Source organism: Canis lupus, chromosome 15 (genome assembly GCF_011100685.1).
Source record: "Canis lupus familiaris isolate Mischka breed German Shepherd chromosome 15, alternate assembly UU_Cfam_GSD_1.0, whole genome shotgun sequence".
NCBI lineage: Eukaryota > Metazoa > Chordata > Mammalia > Carnivora > Canidae > Canis > Canis lupus.
The window spans coordinates 37753456-37765181 of NC_049236.1; the positions used below are offsets into that span (position 1 = coordinate 37753456).

General features: G+C 41.2%; 1 long non-coding RNA gene across 1 annotated transcript; it reads right to left on the reverse strand.

Moving 5' to 3' along the window:
* Positions 1 to 1829: 1829 nt before the first annotated feature.
* Positions 1830 to 10217, reverse strand: LOC111098905. The gene is made up of 3 exons (XR_005369975.1): positions 10087 to 10217; positions 9396 to 9516; positions 1830 to 2104 (listed from the first exon to the last, which is right to left on the reverse strand). It is a non-coding gene; the product is annotated as an uncharacterized LOC111098905 (long non-coding RNA).
* Positions 10218 to 11726: the final 1509 nt, after the last annotated feature.

The window sequence follows — 11726 nt, forward strand, 5'->3', positions numbered from 1 at the left end:
CTTAGAACTAATTTAATGGCACTTACTTGAACCACATTTAATGATGTGGTCCAAATGCTTAAATTGTAGGGTGCATTATCTTTTTTTCCACTATTTTATTATTTGAGGAGATCAGACTTGGCTTCTATTAATGATAAGCTCCAAGAGACTTAAAAGGGGCTTTGATTCCAAAGTATATACATAAATCGTGTGGGTTTCTTTTTTTTTCTCTTGGAGATGATGAAAGGCCAATATTTTTCTTTTATGTTTCAACACTAAACAGAAGTCCTTCTGAAATTTTTTAAATAACAGTTCTTATTAATTACAAGCGAAGGCTTAAAGAGAGTTTAAATAAGAGGAACCAGAATGATCATGTTAGTGGCAGTACTCCATGTATTATTTCTTATATTTTTCTTCTTTGCATGCAAATGCTCTCTCTCAATATAGATATAGATGTAGATATAGATATAGCCCTCTCTTCTCTCTCTCTCTCTCTCTCCCTCTCCCTCTCTCTCTCTCTCACACACACACACCCTCCCTCTCTCATTGTTTCCAATTTTTAGTCCTTGTCCCATGGCATTTCTCTTTCTGATAGCATCGTTTCTGACCTCTTCCCTGGAGTTTTCCTGCCGGCTTCTCACCATGGCATCCATGACGTATCCAACAGGGAAATCAGACTGAAAATGAATCTGAAAGCAAGGCTTTGGTTCATCAAGGAGATAATACAAGTCAGAAAATGTCTCATCTAATTCTCTGGATTCTGCCTATAATCTGCCATAAAATATCGAACCCCTGATTTCAAATCAGAACCTGAAATGGATCCAGGATGCACATATTTAAATGGAAATCTCTAGGGGTTTTCCTCTCCCATATAAAATTAGTATCTTGATTTTCTGCCAATTTGGTATATGGATTTCAGATGTGCTGATGAACTGGTTTTTTTTTTTTTTTAAAAGGGGCTACAGAAATAATCTGCTGTGGTATGTCTTTATTTGGGGAAACAATGTCTAATTAGAAAACTGCTTCATTATTATTTATAGCATGTGATAAATTAGGTTTGTGTTATCTTTTAGCCTAAATATTTTACAAATCCTTCTGCATATTTTTAAGTGGAAATATAATATACAGAGCTACAACATTTTACAGGGAAACAACTGATCCCCCTGAGTTAAGTATTTTAACATCTTGAGTAAATGTAAATTTTAAAAAACAGATCTAGGATGATAAAATGTATGTTGGAAGAAAGCCCTCAAAAGCATAAAGCCTGCGTTTTGAAGGAACAGTCTAGGATTTGGGAACAGCTGGAGGCAAAAGGCCCATAGTGGTTGTACACAAAGCATCTCTTCCCCAATTCCCAAACTTATGAGGGCAGGGCAACTCGAGTAGATGGGATGAAATTTCACATAAATGGAGGGATGATGAGTGTTTCCAAAGCAAAAGGAAACTCCTGTGGAGAAAATTTCTAAGAAACTTTATCGTATGGGGCCCCTGGGTGGCTCAATCTGTTAAGTATCTGACTCTTTTTTTTTGGCTCAGGTCACGATTTCAGGGTTGTGAAGTTGAGCACTGCATTATGCTCCAAGCTGGGTGTGGAGCCTGCTTAAAATTCTCTCTCCCTCTCTCTCCAATAAGAAAAGAAAGAAATTTTGTCATATGCTCATATTTAACCTACTTCATTAACTCGATTTTCTTAATGGTCTGTCATATGATTTTTAAAACCCATAAATTGTTTTGTTCCTTTTGTTTTTAATAAGAAAGTTAGCATAAAAATAACTCTGATTAGTCTGTTCTGGATCTCCTCAAAAACAAAAACAAAAACAAAAAACAAACAAACAAAAAAACTAACGTCCTCCACTACAAGCTTCCAGGAAAGAGGAAGAGAATTCTTCTGACCCAAGAGGCCTTCCTGGTCCCATACCCCTGCCAAGGTTAGAGCTCCCTTGTTACCAACTTTGCTAGCTCTCTTGACTTCTTCATCACACTTTCAATTAATTCATCATCTGGCACGTTTTGTGCAATGGATCTTCTCCCACTGAACTATTCCAGGAATTCAGGAACCGTATCTTCTGGTTTACTTGTCTTAGGTGAGACACTGTATGGCACAGAGTCTGTTTTTAAGAGATATCTGTTGAGCAAAAATACAAAGGAACATCCTCTTATATAGACACAGACCCCAAGGAAGTTGGAAAGTTGAGAAGGGAGCCCCATAAGAAAGTTAAAACAGTAACATCATCATCAAAGATGACAACACAGTCACCTCCTATTAACTGCTCACTCTGAACATTACTGGCTAACATGGGCTCTGCAGTTCATCTGCTGGAGTTTGAAACCTGTTGCTACTATCTCCTAGCTGTGTGACTGCATGCATGTTATTCAAGTGCTCTCTCTCTCTCTGACCACTTTCCCTGTCTATAAAATGAGGACGTTAATGTTATTTTACCTCTTAGGGACATTGTGAGTGGGAATTAACTGAAGTCACCCTTAGGAAGGGGTTAGCACAGCATCAAGCCCTCAGGGAGGAGTACGCATTAAGCACTGGGCTGAAGCTCAGCAAGCTCTTTACGGGAATATTGTAGCACAGGTGTTACTGTCCCCGCTTTGCAGAAAACAGAACTCTGTCCCTCGTCCCAAGTCATCCAGTGGTAATTCATGGAACTAGGCTTATACCAGGGCATGCCTGATATGGCCTTTGCACTAAGTTCACTGACTCAGAGAAAGTTACTCACCAGCTAACTACGAATGAGGACCATAGCTCAGAAATGATACCCTGGCTGGTAAAAGTGAGATATGGACAGCCACACAGCAGGAATTGAGTCCAATGTTGAAAGACAAAAATCTGGCAAGGAGCTCCAGCTCACTGGCCTACAGGGGGCAAGATCATGGAATCCCTAGTCTGCTGCTGAGGTGGTTAGGGGCAACATTCCCACCCAGCCACAATGGACACTTCCAGAAGATTTCGCCCATCTCTCCCCAGCCTCTAGAACTGGCTAGGGACCAATTATCTGTACTACCAGCAAGGTGCCAATTAACTAATAAGTCACTTAAGGTATCAACAAACTCAGGTTGGATTAAACAAAACAGGAGCAGAAAATGTAAAAGGCAGCTATTTCCCACTCGGTTAGGAAAAGGCTGGAGTAAATTAGTGAAGTATATCCATGTAGTTGAATCATTAAGCAAGATGGCTCATGGTTCAAACTAAGCTAGAGTATCGTTGTTTCTTTCTTGTTGCCAGTGTGACATTTTTCCTCCATTTGATTCACTGTCTCTTCTGATAGAGCCGAGCTGAATATGTAAGTATTGGTTCTTAATGATTCCTCATGCGCAGGCCTGGCTCTGTGTTAATCGGGGAAAAGGTAATGTTTCTTGTGGAAATACAGGGTTATGGAAATAGCCAGCCGGAAATGGGTTTTCATTCTAATTCTGCATTCACTAGCTTAGAAAAGGCCCTCAATCTTTCTGAGCCTCAGTTCCCAATAAAATGAGGATATTATTTCATAGTGATATGGTAGAGATTAAATTAGATAGCATCTATAATTGTCAGTACAAAGAAACAAGCACACCCTGACAGTGTTCCTCACATTTTGATCACCTTGTCAACCAGTTATTTTATGTAATCATTACAGTGACCCAATATGATCACTACTAGCTTAGCAGCATTCCTGACCCCTATCTATGATATACCAATAACATATGCTTCTCCAGTTCTGATGAGCCAAAATGTCTCCAGACAGCAGAAGACATGAACAGACATTTCTCCAAAGAAGCCATACGTATAGCCAACAGACACATGAAAGGATGTTCAGCATCATTCATCATCAGAAAAATGAAACTCAAAAAATACAATGAGATATTACCTCAGACCTGTCAGAATGGCCAAAATTTTAAAATGCAAAAAAAAAAAAAAAAGTGTTGGCAAGGATGTAGAGAAAGGGGAACCCTCTAGCACTGTTGGTGGGGATGCAAACTGGTCCAACCATTAGGGAAAACAGTATGGAGTTTCCTCAAAAAGTTAAAAATAGAACTAGCCTACAATGTAGTAATCACACTACTGGTATTTACCCCCCAAAATACAAAAACATTGACTCAAAAAAATAGATGCATCCCTATGTTCATTGCAGTATTATTTACAATAGCCAAGTTATGGAGGCAGGCAAAGTGTCCACTGATAGATGAATGGATAAAGAAGTTGTGGTCTATATATACAATATTATTCAGTGATAAAAAAATGAAATCTTGCCATTTGCAACAATATCCATGGAGTTAGTCATAGAAAGACAAATATATGATTTCACTCATATGTAGAATTTAACAAACAAAAAAGGAAAAAAAAAGAGACAAACCAAAAAATAAACTCTTAACTATAGAGAACAAATTGATGGCTACCAGAGGGGTGGTAGGCAGGGAGATGGGTGAAATAGGTGAAGAGAATTAAGAGTACCTTTATCTTACAGCACTAAATAATATATATAATTGTTGAACAACTACACTGTACACCTGAAACTAATATAATGCTGTATATTAACTATACTGGAACTAAAATTTAAAAACAAGTCTCCAGACATCGCAAGTATCTACTGAGGGAGTAAAATCAATCTTGCTTAACAACCACTATTGTAGGAAAAGAAGTGTCTAACTAGATTAAGAAAATGTAGTAAGGACAATGAGCAGCATTAAGGGTCTGCTTAATGCTTATGGATTTATGCTATGATTGTGTCTTTTCCCCAGTCATATTCAACTATACAGGTGCAGGCATGGAGCAGAGAGTAGGATCTGGCCAGGTTGGGCATTTCCAGTTGAATATGACAGAGAATATATGGGCTCAGAGCCAAACTATAAAAGGGAATGCTGCTAAACATCCTACAATGTTCGGGACAGACCTCCACAATAAATAATTATCTAGTTCAATATGGCAGGAGCACTAAGATTAAGAAACCTTATCCTAGAACCTTGCTGCTCAAAGTGCAGTCCATGGACAAATGGCATCTGCATCACCTGAGATCTTATTTGAAATGCAGAATTTCAGGCCCCACTCCAGACTTAATGAATCAAAATCTTCATTTTAACAAGATCCCTGGGTGAGCTCCATGCACATTGAAGTTTGAGAAGCCCCTTTCAAGCCATCTTGATCCCCCTCATACTTACAAACCTCCTCCCTTCCTTCACTCTCACCTATGTCTTCTTTGCTATTGGACTGAGAACACAGAGACTTTCAGAAGATATCTACTGTGTGCTCCCACCATCAAAGTGCCCCACACAATGATATCTGTCTTTCTAAGAAAGATTTCAGGGAGGAGATTTCAGTGATGAACTGTGGTAAAGAGGAACGTTAGAACATGAGAGGGTGAGAGATACTGAGAAGATGATGCGGTTAACCTAATGTAGATCTTAGGGAGATTAAAGCAGTATTGGAGTTGAAATACTAAAGGGAGAGAGCAAGAGATGTTGGGCAGCAGTCAAAGATGAAAGATAGAAATGAAGATTATGGAGTACATGCAATTATTGGTGATGAAAGATCTGGACACAACCCTGGTGACTGAGGTATGTTCAAAGACATAATCACCAGAGAAGAAGTCAAAGAGCTAAGAGGCCAGGATTTGGGAACTGTGTGAATTTTGAAGTTTCCAATAATTTTGCCAAGAGGGGCTTTAAAGAGCATGAGGAGTGATGAGTTAAAATATTCAAGGAACAAAGTGAGAGTATTCTGGGGGGTCCATTGATCACAACAATTAAGGGGAGGAGAAAGTGGCACGGTGTGATGACATAAGTTAGGTCAAAAGTGGGTGTTTCTAGGCAGAAGAGAAGAAAACTTTTGTTTTTTATTGTTAACTACTTTCAGTGTAAAACTACCCAATGATAATAAAAATATTTTCAAAATATTTTCAGCAAAATAGTCAAAATGTTTGCACAGGTCATACACCACAGAAGCAGCTGGAATGCAGTGAATGTTTGCAGTTCATATCTATTGAGTGCCTTTCAAGGGGAAAAAAAACAATGAGGCCCTCTAGTGGCCAGAATACTTCTAGGTAGTCAGTTAAAAGATCACAGAAGGAGCTGGAAAGAAATATGGGCCATCATCTGGTCGAGACACTTGCCTCTAGTTAAGTAAACATGTGTACAAGGATCACGGCTATACGTACCCTAGTGGTTCTATGAAGGCTGGACTTAACCTTAAGCCTTGAAGTTGATTCTTATCTAACAGTCACTTTCGCTGTGGACATTGCCACTGGAAACCACTCTGTCACATACACGTGCACACACATACACACACACACACACTACCACACACACTACCACACATCCTCACCCCCAACCCCACATACAGAGTTTGGAGAGGACTATCTAGGGGTCAGGCTATTTAAGACCTTGTAGGCTAGATTTAAGATCTCCATCTTTTTCTAAGGGCAATGGAAAGCCATTGAAATATTCCAAGCTGAGAGATGTTGGGGGTGGGGGTAATGTCATGTTCAAATTTGCATTTCAGAAAGATTCTTCTGGCTGAAGAGTGGAGAAAAGTCTGGGGTTGGGGGTTCAGAGCGAATTCTGCTGCCCAATGTCTCTCTCGCTCTCTCCCTTTAGCATTTCAACTCCAATTCTGCTTTAATCTCCCTAAGATCTACATTAGGTTAACCGCATCATCTTCTCAGTATCTCTCACCCTCTCGCGTTCTAACGTTCCTCTTTACCACAGTTCATCACTATACTCCTCCCTGAAATCTTTCTTAGAGATCTTAGTGATGGGTTAGGCTAGCGGAGGTGAAGAGATGGAAGGAAGTCAACAGATTAAAGAGACATTAAGGAGGAAACTCAACTGGATCTGTAGGTGTCTTTACTATGAAGGATCAAAGGTTGGGAAGGGTAAGGATGACACCAGATTTGGAATGTGCCGTGTTCACAGAGACGGGTGACACTGAGAGAAGACACAGCCTCCCTTTTTGAGACTGTGTTAAGACTTCCACCACAGAGACCAAAGGGCTTGGCCAAAGTCCTCTTCCGCTCAGCACTGCTGTGGGATGGCTATGACTTAAGGTCGACCAGTGGGATGCTCTTTGCCAGAACTTGACTATGACCCAAGGCTGTGGAGCCTGGAGGAGGTCCCTCACCAGCCCGACAACAACCCAATGGCTTTGAGTCCAGTCTGTTTCTACCTCACAGCCCTTGCTCTGCTTCTGTGATTCCTGCCCATTATTCAAGCCTCCCATTGGGTTTGCAAGCCTCTCCTGGGTTCACATAATTGCTCTGTTTTTGTTTTTGCTTAAATTGAGTCATTGCCTGCAATCCATTGAACTACAATTGATACCTGTCCTTTCTATTTATGTTTCTTTCTCTTCTTCCAATTTCCCTAGAATGTTTCCTACGCTGAGGCCTTCTTTCTGACTGGCTCTGTCCCTACTACCAGCATCCATCCATCCTTTATCCCCTCCATCACTCTCTTTACCTTTCCCTCCATGGACTTCTGCTCTCCTTCCCTATCTGGTCACAGTGTCCAATTAGGGACTCAAGGTTGAGAAGTAGAGTGATTGCACTGACTTCATAGCATCAAGATTTAAAACTTCTGACAAGGTGGAAAGAGAACGTGAAATGAATGCGATGGAATGTAATTGAGATAAATGTAAATTCCTAAGCCTAGCTTTTAAAATAAAGGGCAGGAGACAAACAAGCATTGGTTCCACAGCCAATTCTATTCAAAAACAAACAAACAATAAGTGGGATTGCCAGATAAAATATGTGGGACATACTCATACTAAATAATACTCATTTGTCTGAAATTTAAATTTAAACTGGGCATTGTACGCTTTATTAGTAAATCTGGAAGCCTTACTCCTGAGGCTTTAATTGATTGAAAGCTCAATACAGGCCTTCAGTCCTGGGTGCCTTGGAAAGTAAATCAATGCTGCAGTATGACTGGAAGGATGATCACTAGATGAAAGAATCCCAGGAGTCCCTGAGCTCAGGAGAACACATGCCAGGTGCGTGGGGCCTTTCCAGGCCCCCCTGTTGGAGACAGCCTGGCAAACTGGTGGGCGGGGAGAAGCAAAGTCACATCTTTGGCGGAATAGCTAGCCGGAAGAATGTGGGAAGGGAAAACCTAAGTGGGTCATGCCACCAACACCTCCAGAAAGACCCAGACTCCTGTCTTTTCTTCTACGCCTGGTTCTCAAAGGTCTCTTCAATTCCATGAGCAGGCCTACTGGCTCACCACGAAATTTATCTCCTTTTTAGGTTTGCCAGAGCCAATTTCTGCTTCTGGCAACTGACGATCTCAAAGGGTATAATAGTTTATGTTTTCAATATCCAAAGGGATCCTTTCTGAAGAGAATTCGGCCATATTTAAAGAGCAAAACTAGAAGCTGAGGGTGGAAATCAGGTAAGTCAACATGGAAAAGAACGTTCTAATCATCTGAACAACCCTGTACTGTAAAGACCCAGGGGTTGGTGAAAGCCCATTATCTGCAGAGGTTCAAGAAGAGGCAGGATGACTGACAGATAGGGACAAGATTCCTGACCCAACCAGGAAAGCAGACCGATCACAGGGGAATTATAATGACCTGTTTTGTTTTAACTATCAGGATTTTGTTCAAATAGGATGGCAAATGGAAATTAAAACAAAATATACAAAAGCTGAGCAACTATGGTGGTTGAAGATGGAAGCCAAGTTTGCCCTGCTTATCCTTCCCTGCTTAAACTTACACATGTTCCTGAATCAGACTTGTAGAATCTTAGGACTCTGATGCAGAGCTTGAAAATCATTGGATTAAAATCACTAATATTTGGGCACCTGGGTGGCTCAGTGGTTGAGTGTCTGCCTTCTGCTCAGGACCTGATCCTGGGGTCCTGGGATCAAATCCCGCATCTGCTTCTCCCTCTGCCTGTGTCTCTGCCTCTCTCTGTGTGTCTCTCATGAATAAAAGAATCTTTCAAAAAAAAACTGCTAATATTTAGGAAGCATTTTTCAGTATCCCTGGCACACTGTTATATACTTTTTATGTGTTATCTCACTTAACCCTCCTCAAAATTATGTGAACTGAGTACCATTATTAGCCCTATTTTACAGATGAGCGACTAAAAGCACAGAGAGGGTAATGAATGTATCCAAGGTCACACAGCGAGAAGACAGGAAACCTAAAATGCAAACACAGGTGGTCTGACTACTGAGGCTGGCCTCTGAGCCACTCTGCTATTTTGCTCTTAAGATCTTATGATAGAACAAAGTTTGATATTCAGTGCTTGTCATTCCTTTTGAGTTCTATGTTCCTTTCATTCATTTATCATCAGATTAATTTAAGCCTTTCTAGGCTTCTCTAAAATAGCACCAACTCAGATGAATTTAATTTGTTTTTCATGACCCTCAGTTCACAGTTTTTCCTGTAGCTGGTTTTCCTTAATTAGTATTTTTTTTTTTTTAATGATCTCACATACCTCTCTAAATTAGGTGCTTTAAGGTATCCGCTCTTAAGGTCGGCTGCAAAAGACCATGTTGCCTACCAGGGTCAACATTCCTTCCATCGGTTTGGATGGATGTTCACTGTGCCTCTTTTATCTGTTGACAACAAAACAAAGCAGGGGTTTGTTTGCCAGGCTTCATCTGACCAAATGAGGATGGAGGTTTCTCTGGTGATCACAGCCTGGATAAGAAGGCAGGCAGTGAAAAAAGCAACGGTGCACACTAATTGTCCTGGTGTTCGCCACGACCTCTCTTCCCCTTGTCACAGAGCATCAGACAGGTGAGTTTGAGGCAGCAGGAGCAGCCTGACCTAATCAAATGCTGTCCTGACCATTCCTAGGGAAGCGACCAGCTGCAGCTCCCAGGGTCAGCAGCCACTGCAAGCAGTGTTGCTGTCACCCACTCTTAGGCTCCCTGGGATCCTTGACTCTCTCATGCTGTCAACTGCATCCTCCCATTCTCCATTCCCATGTGAGAAAGCACTTTCCTAAAGGCACAGGCCACTAGGACCAGGCGATAAGGTGAAGGCCCTGGGCACAGGAGGAGGGCTGCCCAGGAGCGGCCTCCCCTCCCTCCTGCATGTGTGTCCCCCTTCCCACAGGTGGGCCCCCTGTCGCGCTGAATTCTCCCCCCCCCACCCCCCCGCCCATCCAACCTGTTACTCACCACCACTAACAGGCTGTCAGGGGCTCGGGTTTCTCTTTGCGAGGTGCTCTCCAATACTGTTTGTCTACCGTCACCTGTTGGACCCCTGAGGCATGGACTGTTACTTCATATTTTATAAAGGATGGTGTAAGTTCAGCACTCCATAAATATAAAATGGTGAATAGCAAATTTCCCCCATACCGAAGCCATTTCATTTTCTCCAGCAAAACGGTTCCTTTTATTTCCATGCAGAAAGCCCAACGAGGGAAATTTCTTCATTGCTCAGACAGCTACAAAATGTGATCACATTCTTTCCCCACAGCTAATGTGCTCTTATGTATAAAATTTAAATTTGAAAGTCTGAGCAGATGGCCTATAAAGTTCTTGTTTTCCCTCTGAATTTAATTTCTTCCTGCTTATAGTGGGATTTTTAAAAATCATTTGAAAAGGAACAATAAAATGTTTCTATAAATTGTAATAATCATTATCTTGATGATTGTGCTCTCCCAAAGGTATCCCAGAGGAGGAACTGGATGCTTGACATTGGGTCTGGAATCCTACCTACCCTGTCATGTGCTCAGACCCTAATCAGCACCATAACACTCTGCCAGTTGGGCCCTGCTCATCTTGGAATTGGTCATCATTCTTACTAGAATGAGGCCGAAGTTCACCTCATCCTAGAAAACTAAAGGTCAGGGGTGAAATGACATAAGCAAATAAGCTCTATAAAAAACACAGATGAAATGTTTAATCTCTTTTAGAAAATATTGTTTTCAAGGGCTTTAAGAGCCATTTCATTTCATTCAGAGCCATTAATGAGCTAATCATCTTTTTACAAAAGGAGACCTGTAGGACTTCAATTTCTCAATATCTGGTTGGTCATCAGTTTGGGTGATTATATGTAACAAAGTTGTATTGTTTTTCAAGCTATTCTGACATTCAGGTTCTTCCCTAACTTCCCAATATTGAAAGAAGCAGGATCAACTCCATGTGGTTTCAAGTTCATATAAGGAAAGTAAAATATGCCTAGAGTGGTGGTCTTTTACCCTTTTTTTTTTTTTTTTTTTGTCATTTGTTACATTCAAAGGTACCTATCTATAGCAAAGTTAAATAAGTTGATAAAATGTAGGGATCGACATCACCTTTCCATCTCAATACTAGTTTGCGAGTTGAATTCATTGACATGAGCCTGCCCTTAAAATTTGCAAGGCTCAGGAGTGAGAATACAAATGGAAGAAGCCTACTACTATACATCTGTATTTTTAAAAGTTATATATCAGACTAACACATGTGAAATAAAGTACATTCTACCTGTCTGCTTTGAAAAATATATCTTGTCATACAGTTCTATCTTAGTATGAAAAGTTGAAGGCCAGCTTCCGATTTAGACTCTTGGATCACCAGGAGCTGTACCTGAACATGGCAGCGTGGGGAGTATCATCAACACAGCGCACACCTGCTATTCACCACCGTTGCTTCCAGGCCCCAACACCCCCTTCCTTTGCCTCCTGGGTCTCATTTCCAGGCTCCAGCTCTACCTTCCCCCCCCCCCACCGCAAACTGCTGCCCCTTGGGCTACCCTCCAGGTCTAAGGATACAAACACTCGGATTGTCTTTCCTTGGGAGACTTGTGGGTCCTGGAAATGGGCTTGGAGCCATTG